Source organism: Tachysurus fulvidraco, chromosome 24 (genome assembly GCF_022655615.1).
Source record: "Tachysurus fulvidraco isolate hzauxx_2018 chromosome 24, HZAU_PFXX_2.0, whole genome shotgun sequence".
Lineage (NCBI taxonomy): Eukaryota > Metazoa > Chordata > Actinopteri > Siluriformes > Bagridae > Tachysurus > Tachysurus fulvidraco.
The window spans coordinates 10588200-10604526 of NC_062541.1; the positions used below are offsets into that span (position 1 = coordinate 10588200).

Consider the following 16327-nt stretch of genomic DNA (forward strand, 5'->3'; position numbering starts at 1 on the left):
GTGGCAGTAATTTTAAAATACAATGTAAAATATTTCATGAAATGTAAATCACAAGAAGCATTTCACCTCAGCAGCTTCATATTTACGGGTAAGACTACGACCCAGAAGTGTGTAATGTCAGTATTTTCATTTGTGTTGATCAATTTCTTATTCTTTGAGACCTGATGAATCCTGATCTAACATAGCAATGTGTGTAATGTAGTAGGTGGTGAACTGAATTATGTATCTATGGAAATAAGGTTTGCATTTGCATTTTCTTTACCAAATGTTAGGGCATGAAGTAAAGTCCTTCTTATGGTAACCCATTCAAAACCTTTGCTTCTTCAACTGAATGGTGCAAAGCAGCTGGTTGACCATCTAGCACACTTCCTGGGCTCCTTAACACAGTGCAGATAAGCAATATTTCACCAGCACACACATCAGGGATGAGAGTAGAGGGACAACAGCAAAATGACTAGAGAATGAGTGCACTGTAAAGGGATGCTAACAATCTTGTTGACAGGCTTGTTCAAAGATGAATTAGAAGAAAATATGGCATGATGGAAGAAAAAGAATTGGGTGACTGTTGAGCTGTGTACTAACCTCATTAGCATATATTATTTTACTTATTAATGAAGTGCTGCAGTGTGTGTGTGTGTGTGTGTGTGTGTGTGTGTGTGTGTGTGTGTGTGTGTGTGTGTGTGTGTGTGTGTGTGTGTGTGTGTTTGTGTTTTCACCCAACTCTTATCTTCCAGCCTTTGTAAGTGGTCTGACACATCTCATGCATTTAATCACTCACAGCTGAGCTTTTTCACTGCTTAATTTCATTAAGATAATACACACACTTATTAAGATCCATATCAAAACCAACTGATAAATGTTTATCTGATCCTCAAGACACCACCACCCTTGCTATTAAAATGTTCTCTGTGAATAAACCCACACAGATCAGGAAGCATTGTTTCTAATCCTTCTGATGTGTTGAGGTACGGTAACCTCTGTGGACATCTTCATCTGTGCGGCTTCTCCACAGCTGTTTCCAAGGAGAATTATTGGCAAAAAGAAGAAACTGAGAACAGAGAGAGAGAGAGAAAGAGAGAGGGGGGGAATGGTGATGGAGGCAGGGAATGGATGTACAGGAAGAGAGATTGCATCAGAGGCTTAGAATGAAGGGATGATGTTCAGCAGTTGATGAATGGAAGATTGGAGTGAACAGGATAGAGGGCTTGGTGGAGAGATGGAAAAATAATAGAAACGAACAGACAAAAAAGGTCCTGCACCAATACTACTGTGCATTTAATTTCCTGTCTTTTCCCCCGATCTGCATGTCTCCTAACCAGGCCACAGCAGAGACCACATGAAAGCCTAAAGATGAGTTTCTATGCATTTATATGGATAATGTCACGTCTGTGCTTGTTGGATGCTGAATTATTGAACACCTCAAAGAAGGGTTGTGGAGCATCAGTGGTGGCATTCAGCTTTGAGACACATTATATTCCTTTGATATATGAGACACAGGTATAGCATTAAAATGTAGTCAAAGTAAATGTACCACCATAAAAGCAATGCATTATCTTTTGTTACAGGCATGAATTCGTGAGTTTAGACTATTGTTTACATTCATGATTGTGTTTATATAAAAAAAAACAAGCTTTTTTACCTACAGTATATTTCCCATATAAGAAAATTGTTACACTGGAAGTTTTGATTGCTTATGGATGTTAGATCAGTAAAAATAAACTCATTGTTATTATTCTCTCTAAGATCTTTTTAACTCTTTTTACCAGTATATTGGCCTGTCATTTTATTGGCAGAATGGAAACGGTCTGATATGGAATTAGTCACAACTCTGTTGTTTTGTTTTTTTTTAGTCTGAGACTCTGTTTGGATAATCTTAACTTTTAGAGAAGCTTATGAACAAGCAATTTGGGCATCTCAGAGAGCAGAAATGGGTTTGATATCAACATCTACATTGAAGATATAAACATTTGTGTGAAATAAATTTCTATGTCAATATTCTGCCTATGTTCATATAACCCATTAAACACCACTATGGAGTATGAAATGACAAAGAAATTCAATGCTGAACAAAGGTAAAACACAACAGGCACATTTATTATTATTTTTGCCTTTCAAAAAGAGTTAAATTTGGAATAGATGTTTTTGAAAATTTGGATATGAAAGCTCTTAATTACTGTTTATAATATTGGATTATTATTATAATACACCTGATTATGATTCAATAAGTGGGCCTTCCTTAATCTTTTGCCACAAAGCTGGAGGCAACTAATTGTATATGATTCCTCTGTATGCTGTAGATTCGTGATTCTCCTTTACTAAGGGGATATAAGAGGCCTAAACTTGTTCCAACATGACAATTCCTGTAGATAAAGTGAGGTCCATAAAGACAAGCATTTTCCAAGGTTGGTTTGAAAGCTCTCAAGTGGCCTGCTCAGAGCTCTGACCTCAACTACACTGAATACCCTTTGGATTAATTGAAATGCCAACTTCATGGCAGGCCTCCTTACCCGACATTAGCACCCGACCTCACTAATGCTTTTGTGGCTGGATTCGCAAATTCCCATAGCCATGATCCTAAATCTAGTGAAAGGCTTCTCAGACGAGTAAAGGCTGTTGTAGCATTAAAGGGGTGATGCCAATTCCATATAAATACCATTGGAATACTATACTCAACAAGAATACCATGCTCAACAAGGTGTCCACATTAGTTGTACCATAGTGTACCTTGTAATGAACTCCACTTGTGAATTCATGTACCTTCCATATTTACTCGAATAATATAATCCATACTGATAAATCCTGAGGGAAATCTCACAGGCTCGAGACAGATCACAGGTTACTATAGTAACAGCTAATTCATAGGAACATGCAAGTATGGCGGATGCTACATAAATATCAATCTAATAAAATGTGCTTTTATTTACCAAAGAATAGCAGATAATTGTTGACATGGTGAAGCTATCCTGAAACACATGCTTCTTGCACTTAACATAAGAATTAATTTTTGTGTTATATTGGAGGTGATGTTCTATATTTAGTACAGTACATTCAAGAAAAAGCAAAATGTGATTGTAGTGGGGACATAAAGGTTCCACAACATGTAACTACAAATGGATCAAAATTGCAATGTGCTGTTCTTCAATTATTAAAATGTATAATCAGTGTATCGAATGCTATGGTATAAGAGAAATAAAATGCCTTCTGTTATAGGAAAATCACAATCTTTAGGTTGTTAACAGTAACTGTTACTCTGCTCTGTCATGTTTTATTCCTCATAAAGGACACAAGGCTATATGCAGAAAGGTGACACTTGTTTCATATGGCTTTGTTATTATATGTTTTGCACATTTTTCTGGCATGGTTCCACTTTGGGGTTAGCACGTTCACCTCACACCTCCAGAGTTGAGGGTTCGATTCCTGCCTCCGCCTTGTGTGTGTGGAGTTTGCATGTTCTCCCCGTGCCTCGGGGGTTTCCTCCGGGTACTCCGGTTTCCTCCCCCGGTCCAAAGACATGCATGGTAGGTTGATTGGCATCTCTGGAAAACTGTCCATAGTGTGTGATTGCGTGAGTGAATGAGAGTGTGTGTGCCCTGCGATGGGTTGGCACTCCGTCCAGGGTGTATCCTGCCTTGATGCCCGATGACGCCTGAGATAGGCACAGGCTCCCCGTGACACGAGGTAGTTCGGATAAGCGGTAGAAAATGAATGAATGAATGAATGAATGGTTCCACTTTGGATAATTTGACGTAACATGAATTTTAAAATAATATATATTATTTTCTACACAGTTAAATGTACATTATTTCAAGTAGTTTATTTAATATATTCATATTTGCATCTCTCATTGACATTAAAATACACATCTATAGTATTTTCCCAATATTTTCGTATTGTTTCGTATATATATGTATTGTGCAGCCCTAGTGAGTGCTGCTCTCACCATACCTAATAACCCTTTTGGCATCCATTGCTGAAAACACTAAAACTCAAAAACCGACATGACCTCACTATCCCTGAGCAAAGAACCTATCAGTCCTAATATGTGTGACCCCCGCACAGTGTGTCATCCTTCTGAGTAGCGCCGCTCTGTACATGATTAGTCAGTAATGATTTTAATGGAGGTTTCAGGAAGTTTGTGTTAGAAACCTAGCCATCCTGTAAGAACAGCGAGAGAGAGAGAGAGAGAGAGAGAGAGAGAGAGAGAGAGAGAGAGAGAGAGAGAGAGAGAGAGAGAGAGAGAGAGAGAGAGATATAAAGTAGTAACAAGGGATGCTGAGGTACAAACTTTCTTAGCAATTTTCTCATCAACCTAGATTTAAAAAAAAAAAGAAATCCAGTCGTTTTGTTTCGGTCTCCAGGTGTTTCGCTTTTCTGATGCTGCTCCACTTGTCTTTTACTCTTCTGTCTCTTATATTTTTCACTGGACTTCTTAAGAAACAGCCTTGGGGGCCACATTTGTTTGTTTGTGTGCTGCCAGCATTGCTGTTAGATTGTTTGTGGTGAACAATGAGAGAGGAGTTCAGGACAGTGCTAAAGAAGAAAGTACGATTTTAGAGATCCTACTGGAAAAGCTATGACGATTCCCCAGAACTCTATCTCTTCATTATAGTAGCTGCCTAAATGTCTATGCTTTCTTCACAATCACACATATTTATGAGTCACATACACGTATCTCTCAGCCTAGTAGATATTAGGAACACATTTTCTCCAAAGACTGTTATTTTCTTGAATAATGCAGTATATTTTGCGATGCCAAACTATTTTCCCCTCTGCACAGCTCTGAATATGGAATTTTATTTGTATGAATAATTTCTTGAGGGTTTTCAAATCACAGTGATCACAGAGTCATCTGTGCTCTAAGGAATTTCTTCTCTTTGGGTTTTTGATGAAAAAGATGGTGCACAAGGTTTCTAAAGTTGGTGTGTTTCAAGGTGCAACTCTCAATTTTACATTTCTTTGACAACAAACTTGCCAACCTCCTGTAAGACTAATCTTATTAAACCTAAGCTGTAAACATTTATGTGCTAATATCTATTGCTTTGGTTAGCCATTAATTAAGACAGCATCCTGCAGTACCTTACAGGGTTGTATCATCGTACACTGTTGCATAATGAAAAAGAAAAAGCATAACAACATGGAGAACAAAACAAACACAGGGCTTTTAAATAAATGCAAGTTAGACGAAGACACGAGAGACAAGTTGATGACATCATTCTGTCACTATAGCAGCCTGCATCGCTCTATGGACATCATGTAACATTACAAAAATTACACACTCTGTCATGTATTTTTGAAATTATTATTGTAAAGTGATATTTTGTGTGCAAGCCAATATGTAAGTGTTTATGTAGATTTTTAGGAGTATCAAACATTCACTTGTGGATATATTGCCTAGCAACTTTGTAGCTATAAGTTAGCTAACTAGCTGATTGTTTTGTCAAATATTAGCTAGCCAGGTAAGCTTGTTAGTAGATTGTTTATATGATTAAATTCCTAAAACTTTGGGAGCTCCCACTTCAAGAATCATCAGTGTATAAACATGCCCATGTGCCTGTTCTACTCCAACCACAACCACTGCTTGCCATTTTGCTTGATCTCACTTATTCATTCACTCTCAGTATATAAACACTACAGTTCCCTTAGTTTATTGCTAAATCTTGTCTTCTCATTACAGGTACTGCTTACCTCTCATTACTATGCCTTTGTATTTTCCCACTAAAGTCTGTTTACATGTCACTCTCAACGGGTGACTTTTGCTCCCTGTTTTGCCTCCGTCCAGTCTTTCACTCTCTGGGTTTATGATTTTTGACCTTTTTGCCTGTTTTCGACTTGCCTTTACCTGCTGTTTTTGTTCTGTTTATTTCATGTTGTTTGCTAATAAACCACAGTGTTTATATTATCTTGTTAAAGCCTGATATTAAGCAGGTTGCATTGACAAAAAGACAATTTGGTGACCAGATTGTTAAGTAAAATCAGGTGTGTTTGAGTGGTGGGTTTTGTAGTGTATCTTCTATTGATGATCTCAATGAAAGTGTATACAGGTGGATGTCGTAACAGGGATGAAACCAAAATGTCACTAAAGCCCTCTAGTAGCTCTCTGCACTACAACATTTAACTGCATGCATGTCCCTGTAAGTGAACAATGAGCCAAACCTTTACTGTAAATCACCTCTCTGCCAAAATAGTGTTCTTTTAACCAGTGCTGTAGGAGAATTTGATATTCTTTATTCTTTAATGATATAGTATTTGAGTTATTTGAAGATAATTATAAGCGCATGGTTGATATGATTGACATGACATGATTTTGGACATGACAGACAAGCCCAGTGACTGCACATGCATTTCTATCACACAACGGAATCTCTTGACAGATCTGAAGCAAAGATTTGACTGAAATGAATAAACACAATGATGGCATAAACCACAGCAACTAACACTTTAGCAGCATTTACTATTGGCTGAAAGATAAAAGTTAAAGGAAAACGCTAGATGAAAATCTTGGAGCAATTTGTTGGTTAATCAATATTCATCGGTCAGCAGAGACGGATGTAATTGTATTGTACTTGAACACTTTATTTAAATGGCAGGTAGACAAATTCAAAAGGTAAAACCAAAATGTAGTCAAAAACAGGCAATCAGCAAACCTGGACAGAACTGGACAAAAAACAGAATCACAAAACCAGTAAACAAGAACAGAACAAATACCAGGAAAACATGCAGAGTAAACAAAGGTTCAGTATATCTGAAAAATAAACACAGGATGATACGTAATTTGTTTTTCAGTGAGTGAGTGCAGTGAAACTGCTTAAATATCAAAACATCTGAATGAATTCAGATGTGCATGATCAGTAATCAGGTGACTGTGAATGTGACAGTGGTTGTGAGTGACAAGTGTAGTAGTTAATTTTGGTGTTCTGTGAGAAATAGGTCAGAAGCCTGACAGAACAACTCAAAACTTTAATATATAAAATGAATATATTTGTGCAAATTATTTGAGTACAATTTAGCTTTTTACATATTGATTTATAACACTGTTCATACACTTTGAGCCAGCATTTAAAGCACCATTTAAGTTCATTTTATCTCTCAGCATTCAAACTACACTTCCAGCATGAAGAATGACCAGTAAAGGTGATCGAGTATCTATCGTGCATCCTTAGGCTCCAGTTTTGACCTACTGTACAAACTCAATTAGGATTCTGACTTTCAATTTGACCATATTTCAGCTTCAGAACACATAATGGCACCATGTTGTCTGCCCATATGTTCAGTTATGGCCTATAATTGTGATATATTAGGCAAAACATCTGTTTTCCAAAGGCTGTGCAATATAGGTATGATATCACTGAGGCCAGATTGCAGGGAGTAACACAATTGGACACAATGGACTTTTGTGTGGTGGAGAGGAGACATTATCAATGTCAAACTGAGGGCAGAGTTCACATAGAGTTGGCTTTAGTGTTTGTGTTATGCCATTCAGTTTCGGGTTGAACCATAATTGCTCAATTGCCGATATCAAAATGTATTCTCATGAAGCTAATTTTTCTGTATAGTTGTACTTCACCGATTATATAAATGGTAGTTTATCAGATTATAGACAGTTGGATTCGATCTTTTGTGAACAACTCTACTGTGTAGACGTTAACTTCTAAACAAGCATCCATATTTTTATTTGGTTCTCTGGACAGGCTGAGTTGAGTTAGATTGTTTGAGCCGTTTGTTTGTATACCTTTAATATTCTGCAGTGTGTGAGGGGACTGGCAAAACTGTGTGCACATTATTTACTCAGAGAACAGCAGCTGGGCTGCAGGGCAATGAGACCTGATCTCATACGTTTCACTGCTTTTATCCAGCAACTGAACGGAGAATGTGGTGCTTGTAACAATGCCCCTCACAGTAAGGCAGGATTGTGATATACAGACATTAAAGTTAATGCAGAGACTTTGGCTTATTCATGTAGGAGTTTGAAATGTTGTGTATTGTTGTGCAATTGCTACTCTTTGCACTTCGGGTAGATGCCAAACTGCATTTCGTTGCTGTGTACCTGTACTATGCGATGACAATAAAGTTGTATCTATCTATCTAATTCACAGCAATTTCACATTTAGTCCACATTTCTTAGATACCATGCAGAAACGGTAGGTTCTGAAATAGTTTAATTTCTCGCCAGCTTGCTTATAATTTATCATTCTCAATTCCATCGGTGGATGCTAAGCAGTGCTTCTTGCTGAGATGTGTATAGATAGGCTGACTCCTGATAAGCGCCTGAGGCATGTTGACGTTTAGAAATGTTTGTGAAATGTGTGAAAGTAACCTGTATTCTGCCTGTAAGAGCTTTACAGGCTGTACATTACACCATTGTGATTTCCTTCTGCTACAAATCAAATTTACTCACATTTTCAATTAAAGTTGTATTATACTGAGACCAAACTGTTTAGATTGAATATTAATATATTAATGTTACTAGTGTGTTACGAGTGTCCTGTCAATTTAAGAATAGGTTTAAAATTTAATCTAAGAGATTAGGAAGAAGTAGTTTCTGTGAATACTATGATACATACTATGTTACTGTGAACCCTTTTTACATTTACATTTACGGCATTTAGCAGACACCCTTATCCAGAGTGACTTACAACTGAGCAACTGAGGGTTAAGGGCCTTGCTCAGGGGCCCAGCAGTGGCAGCTTGGTGGACCTGGGGTTCGAACCCATGACCTTCCGATCAGTAGCCCAACACCTTAACCACTGAGCTACCACATCCCGTTACCAGTACACACTGGCATCCCATGCCACGTATAAAAAGGAAATCAATTTATAAGTTAAGTGTAATTTTAAGTATAAACAAATGAATTATTTTATAGCCACAAGTCTGATATAAAATTAAACAGAACACTGCTGATTTTCAGGGTAAGATGTTTTTACCTCTGTTTGAATAAACTTAGAATTGTGTTTAATATAAAAATATCAAAGAGCAGAAGTTATCACCATCAGAAGTTGATATCACCATTTACTTTAAAGATATAAAAATGCTTTGTGAAAAATACAAACTTTTTAACATATCTATAAAAATAAAATATATAAGCCCTATAAATAAATATATAAGGCATACATATTACAGCCCAGAGAGTCTACTTTCATTTAAGCCATTAATCTCCACTGTGGAATATGGACAACCTGAAACAGCCACAAATTCCATATACTGGCCATTGACATGAAAATGTAATATTGTTTTTATAAAATTTATCTAGTTTAACTACAATTGATATGGAACTTGTTGAGCAGTTGCAACAACAAAGTTCTCTCAGCATATCTTCCTTTTTTCTCTTCTGTAAACTGTTAAAATCTTTGTGATGACAGAAAAGACATACAAGACCATCGTATAAACCATCAATAAACGAAATAAACACAGATTATAGCAGCCACAGTTAGCAAGCCTAAATGCTGATTATAATAAAGATGATCTGTTTTTCATTTTGTCTCAATAGTCCAGCTACTTGTCCAGATGTTTTTTATTCTGAAATTGAAGTCTGCTGCTTCAATTTCACTTTTTTGTGATTTACTCCTAAATTGCTGTGGAGTTTAGAAACCTATTTCATTACCTGCCCAATATTTTCCAGGATGCAGTGCATTCCAATCTCATGCTGATTTGATTGTATCCATAGTAAATACTAATAGTTGTTTGAAACCGCTCTAGATTTGCATTTTGTCAATAATCGTTTTATATTTTCTGCTCAGATGCAGAAATTATACCGGTGTTGTAGACCTTATTTTAACCCATATAACGATTGACAAGTTCAGCAAATAATTTAAGTTGACATTCTTCTCCATGTTTTTATTCTTTCATTAACTCTGGTAGCTATAAAGGTGCAACTTGGTTTTAATTAGTCATTATATCCATACTGCTATCAGTATTCTAATTTTTTTTTGTATTAATGCTTGTTAAAAAATAAATAAATAAATAAAAAAGTTTATTACCAACATTTGATACCATGTGATGCTATATATGAAAATTTGGGACAATATGGGACAAGACACACAAAAACTGCCAGAATGTCCCCCTAGTGTCCAGGCAGGGAATTGCCTCAGCCATTCCTGACAAAATTAATGTTGCCAGTCAAAGCAGTCAGCAAACTGTACTTTCTAATAGTATCAAAAGGGGGAACTGCAGCATCTTCTTATAATGAACAGAACCTTATACTGTAAAACATCTTAAACATAAGGAGTTCATTATTAGCAGCAAAGAACAAGAACACAAACACTAACTAATGAAGAAAAAGTCTACAATAAAAATAATAGAACTTCTTCAGTATGTTGTTCTTGAAAATCAGCTCTTATGGTTTCAGAGTTTGCAAGCTTTTACCACCCCGTGCTTTGGGGGTTTCCTCCTGGCTCTTCAGTTTCCTCTTCCAGCCCAAAAATATGAGTGGTAGGCTGTTTGGTATCTCTGAATTGTCCATAGAGTGCGAAGGGGTATGTGCCCTGTGGTTAGTTGGCACAAGGTGTTTCCTGGGATAGGCTCCAGGTTTCACATTACCCTACAAAAGATAAGTGGTACAGAAAATGGAAGGTTGGATAGATAGATGGAGGGATGAATGGAGGGATGAATGGAGGGAGGGAGGGAAGGAGGGATTAATGATTCTTTACAAAATGGCATTCTGAAACAGTGTCATATTGACAAAATATTTACTTAGCTTTGTTCTTACTGGGTTTCTTACGACGTTTCTTTATCCAGCTCAGCTTGCGCCAGTATATTACGCTTGTATGAACAGTTTAATAAATAAAGTTTATTTTGATTATGAAGGGTAAGATAAGGTTAAGTGATGTGATTTAGTGATGTGATTTAGTCACTTCCCATGTGTACGTTCGATTCAGCACTCTCCTTTCCACACCTGTGTATTTAAGTCAGCGTTTTTTTTCCACACCTGTGTATTTAAGTCAGCAGAACACCAATATATATTTCTCAGAGCAAACACTCCACATTGTGTAGAGATAGGTTTGTGACAATCCTGGTGGTTTTGATTTGTCATTTGTACCATAATGCTGACTGTTTCAGGAGGAATTCTCCTTCATACTGCTTTGGATCTTTTTAGCTCTGTTCCTGCAGGAGTTTGTGGCTCTATACAAAATGGTCAGGGGCCGAATTAACTTGAAGAATTTCTTAAGTCGGAACGGAGTAAGGAAATGACTTAAACAAGCAATAATGTTGAGAAGTATAATACAGTTATTAGACTCCTTTTACAAGACTTATGATGAAAATATTCAGGCCCGTTGAGAAACCACAGGCTGCAGACAACAGGGCAATAGCAGCAGTGTCCTGGTGATCTCGAACCAGGTGGAATAGAATGGCATACAAGTCATGCATTCATAGAATTGTGCTGCCTTTGACTGTGTATGTGAGTGTGTTGAACACTGCACCTCTATCAACAGACCATCCATCCATTTTCTGTTCCGCTTATTCCACACAGGGTCATAGGGAACCTGGAGCATATCCCATGAGACTCTGGGCATGAAGCAGAGGACAGCCTGGACAATGTGCCAACCCATCACAGGGCATAATCTCCCACACACATTCATTCACAAACACTATGCCAATCATCCTACAATGCATTTCTTTGGAATAGGAAGGAAACTGGAGAACCTGGTGGAAACCCCTTAAGCACAGGGAGAGCATGCAAATTCTACACACCCAGGGTGGAGGTGAGAATCAAACTCCCAACCACAGAGCTGTGAGGCAAATGTGTTAAACAACAACCAGACATGCTTCAAATTAAAAAGTAGACCAGGCAAACAGTCGCAGAACACCAAAGGCTCAAATACATGTTGAGTTGCCCTCTTTTTAATACTGTAAATACTTAAATATTAATCAATCGAAGGTGATACTGGAGATGTTATTGAGCACGTTAAATGTTTTCACAGTTTAACACTAACAGTTTTATGTTTTATGAGAATGCGCTTAGGCCACTAGGCTCATTCTTTGCTAGAAATATTAGCTAGTTGACTATAAATAAAGGCTGTTGGCAAGCTACATTAGACCATGTAAGGCGCAGTGTAGAAAAGTAGGTCTTTTTTCACTTCTGAAAAGTTTTGGTACGGCTGGATGTAGTCATTTTTTGCTGCTTTGAAATTCCTCATTATTGATGTCCAGTAGTGGCAAGAACAATATGTTGTGTAAGATCTGCTATTTTCACTCGGATTTTGTTTAAACATGTAGACGGACTTTGGTGTTTTCATAAGCATAAAACTCTTACAATGTTTGATCAGGTTGCTTGTATTGTAGCAAGATGCCGGAGTACTCTAACAATTTAGCAGAGCACAGATTGCAGTCTGCTTTGCTGTATTTTGATCATTAATCCAGAAAGACACTGCCGTTCTGTTCTTTAGAATGAATGTCAGTGTACGCTATGACTATCTCATATCAAGTCCCTATCTTGTTGGCATCAGATGTTGGCATCAGAGCATTGTTTAATAGTACAAGTAAATGAGCAAGTATATTCAATACCAATATCTGTATCGATGCATCCCTTGATTCGATAATAGATGCTTTGAAGAAGCACTGTAGAAGTGTTTACATCTGCATTATTTTTCTTTCAGTTGACCTGCCACTATAGATCAACCAATTTAAGACATTAAAAGCAGTGACAACAAATTAAGCCCTTTATGCACATCCAGAATCTCCTAACCTGAAATGTTATTTATAAATGTCACATGATTTGAATTGCTACTCAGTTTCTGTGATCCAGTCTCCCCGTAACATTATATACATTAGAGAGAATGTGCATTATGATATACCATTACATTACTGAGTTACACAAACGTAACTGAAGTAGCCTTCAAGCTACTGTAAGTCCAAGCTCACAAATTAATTCTGCTTCTACCTACACACACACTAATCTCTTGACACATATATATTTATTCTCATGACCCCCTCTGTAAAAAGCACATGGGGAGAAAAACATAAATCAATAAAGACACCAATTAATTTGCAGGAAACCCTTAATTCTGCTAATTAATTCTGGCCTTTTTGCTTCCCACAGATTCTTAGTAATGCTGATACCTCCTACTCAACTCTTAGCTCTATGCTTCCTCATAGGCCTGCTGAATACAGTCATGTGAAACCTCTGAGTTGTTTTGAAACTCTTTTTGGGACTGCAGCGTGGTAGTCTGGGTGGTACTGGCTGTGACACAGCTGAATGGCAGGAGTCATGACATCTGAGTCATGACCGTGTAGTGAGCCCATCTGTGCCTCTGTTCCACACCGCTCCTTTTCTCGTTCATGCACCAGTATTATCTTCCTTCCTCTGACACTGCCACAGGTGACACTTGACCGCCGTATCTGTACGCTTCGTTGTTTTTGGTGTCTTTGATTGTGCAGGCCCTGCAGTGCATGAGTAGAGAGGATGGGGAGTGCTGATTTTCAGGGACACTCATCTACTCTTACAGCTGTAATCCATCAATCATGATCACACGTAAAAATGCCTTGGGTTTCTTTTATATAATGTGTCTGTTTTTTTTTTGTGTGTGTGTGGAAATGTTGTATGGAAATGTATTTAATTCAGTTCAGTTTTATTTGTACAGCAGGTTTAACAGTAGTCACTGTCACAAAGTAGCTTTACATAAATCTGGATGTAGATTTAGAGCCGTAATGAGCCAGCCAGAGGCAAGAGTGGTAGTGAAGGGTTCGCTGAACTGACAAGAATCCTTGAAAGGAACCACGATCAAAAGGAAACCCAACCTCTTCAGAATAGTGCGATTGTTAGTCATTACACTATACAGATATAGAGTGAAGGGTAACTGTATTATGTGTGTTGATGTTCTGTAGAGTTATAGAATACGCACTTGATTACAGCGGTGGTCCTTACTTACAAATCAACAGCATTCTTGCGGAGATTGGAGACTTGGGCATAAACTGTTAATGGGAACATTTTTCACATTTTGGTAATGCACATTTTCAAGGTATCCATGTAGGAAAATTTACATCAGCATAAAATAAGCCAGACATGAAGAAGTTCCAAAGAGATGTAGAGTATCAGTAACAGTCAGGTCCAGAAGGCAGGAGGAGAACGCATTATCCATCTCTTGTTTTTTTTTTCTTTTTAATTCCATTTGTGCTCATTCGGATTAAAAAAAGATTTGCAGATGCCTAAAATTCCACTAGTAGGTGCCATCACTTCCTCTATCCCAGAGGAAAAGGGAGGTGACTCCACCTGAGACCCATATGGGACAAAACCCCTGGAGGAACACCATTTTACTTTGACTCATGTCCAGTGCTCATGACATGAGCTGACAAAAAGGAAAAAGCTCCCCTTTTTTTTATTGCAAATGCCATTAGTCTTTGTGTGCACAAGAGCTCTGTGTAACAAAATTAAGTCCACTAAAATGGAAACACGGTCATTTTTCATCTTTGTTTTATTGATTGGTAAAAGGTTAAAGCATGAAACAGCCAGAACATTCCGTGCACCTCCAAACAATGTCTCTACGTCTTTAACACACAACTACTGCCATTATTATCTATGAACTACATACAGTTTGTATGTATAATGTAGCTATTATTTAATATTTATCAATGATATTAAAAGTATTTATGCTTATATATCAGAAGTTTTCTTTTCTTTTTTTTTTTTTTTTATATGATGGCCAGGTAAAGCTCTATTGTTATGAGTGCAGGCATGTTAGAGTATCATATGTGGTATTGAAACATGCCATGGATCTCTTTACCCTACTGACTTGCCTCATCAGTGCTGGAGGCTCATTAATAAAAATCCCAGTCCATAGATGCAGGCCAAATCTTTAGCTCTTTATAAATATATGGAGCATAATATTCCTAGCCAGTTAAAATGTGTTTTTCCTCTGAGAGCGAGAAAGAGAAAAAAACAACAACACCAGCATTATTGTATCCTTGCCACCATATAATGATTGTCTTTGAGTTCTGTGGAGGTCACTTTTATTATCAATTCCTCTGAAGTAGCACTTGCTCTGTTTTCAATTCAATTGTGATTCTAAATTCAGTCTAGCGAAAAACAGGTCACTTATAATTACCACCGCGGAATTGGAATTGGCATTTCAATTTTGACATGACACTGCTGAAAATCAGGCTCCACCCGCACCAGGCCTGGCTCACCACTACCTGTACAGCATATTATGACTAAAGTGTTTACCACATTGCACCAGCGTTAGTCGTAGTGGCTGCGACTCGGTATGCAAGAAGGGTAGATGTTAAGAAGTGACTCCATTCTATTGTAAGCAGACAGGCAGGAAGAGGAGTGTCCTCTGTCTCTGTCTCTATTCGAAGGCACTGCCGGAGAAGATTAATTTGGACTTGGGCCTTTTAAAATCTAACTAGGTAGCCTTCATTGTATCTTCATAAAGACTATATAATGCTAGTGCGTATTAATCATTGCAGGTGAATTTAGAATAAATCAAAAATTTATTTTGGTGATAGGATTTAACATATAGGATGGGTTTAAAAAAATATTTTCTAATGCTATAAAAGTCAATGGAGCAGGAAAAAGCAAAATTGCCCATGCTTGTATAAACAGTGACACCAGCCAATCAGTGTCGTCTAAGAGAACAGCTAAGGCAGATTGCACACTGTTACACTGATATAGCACCAGCAGCGGTTTGTAAAGATGTGGCAAGTTGATTTTGTGTGTCTCAGGTAAGGCATTTGTTGATGTGTTGTTGATGTGATTTGTTCATGTGACCATGTGTCTCATGTGAAGGAAGCATTTTTTAGCCTTCACTATTCTCATTTGATTGCTGTTGTTTGATGGTAGAGCTGGTTTGTGGGTAGGAATTGGGGGATTTAAAAGAAAAAAAATTTTTTTTGTTGTTGTTTTTTTTATTTTTTTATTTCTTGCTTCATTTCAGTGGGTTGAACATAAAGATTTGCAATGACATGAGTCAAAGCTATGAAATTCCAAATAGAAAGGTTGGTGTATCACCATAATCAGTGTGTCATGGACTACATTATACACATTAAATTCCATTAAACAGCCCGAGATAGGCAGTTCATCTCTCCATCTGAAAATAGCACTCCACTGGCAGACACAAAACTGGGTAATGGAAATAAATTGCTATTTAATGTCCCTGCCATGTTAGATAGCAGCTTGCTCGACTGTGCTTTGGCACTGCAATTCATACCAATATCTCTCTCTCTCTCTCTCTCTCTCTCTCTCTCTCTCTCTCTCTCTCTCTCTCTCTCTCTCTCTCTCTGACACTGTGTCAGCACTTGACCTTGATTCAGACAGAAGAGTCAAAGTAAGATTATCCCCTTTTTAGGTTCAGCCTGCGATTCTTTTTAACTTTCTGAGACTGTGTTCTCTCTTGTT

General features: G+C 37.6%; 1 protein-coding gene across 2 annotated transcripts in view; it reads left to right on the plus strand.

Annotated features, from left to right (window-relative positions):
* The window catches only part of dlgap3 (discs, large (Drosophila) homolog-associated protein 3), a 143014-nt gene that overhangs the window by 11366 nt on the left and 115321 nt on the right, over window positions 1–16327 (plus strand). The gene's annotated exons all lie outside the window — the stretch shown is intronic.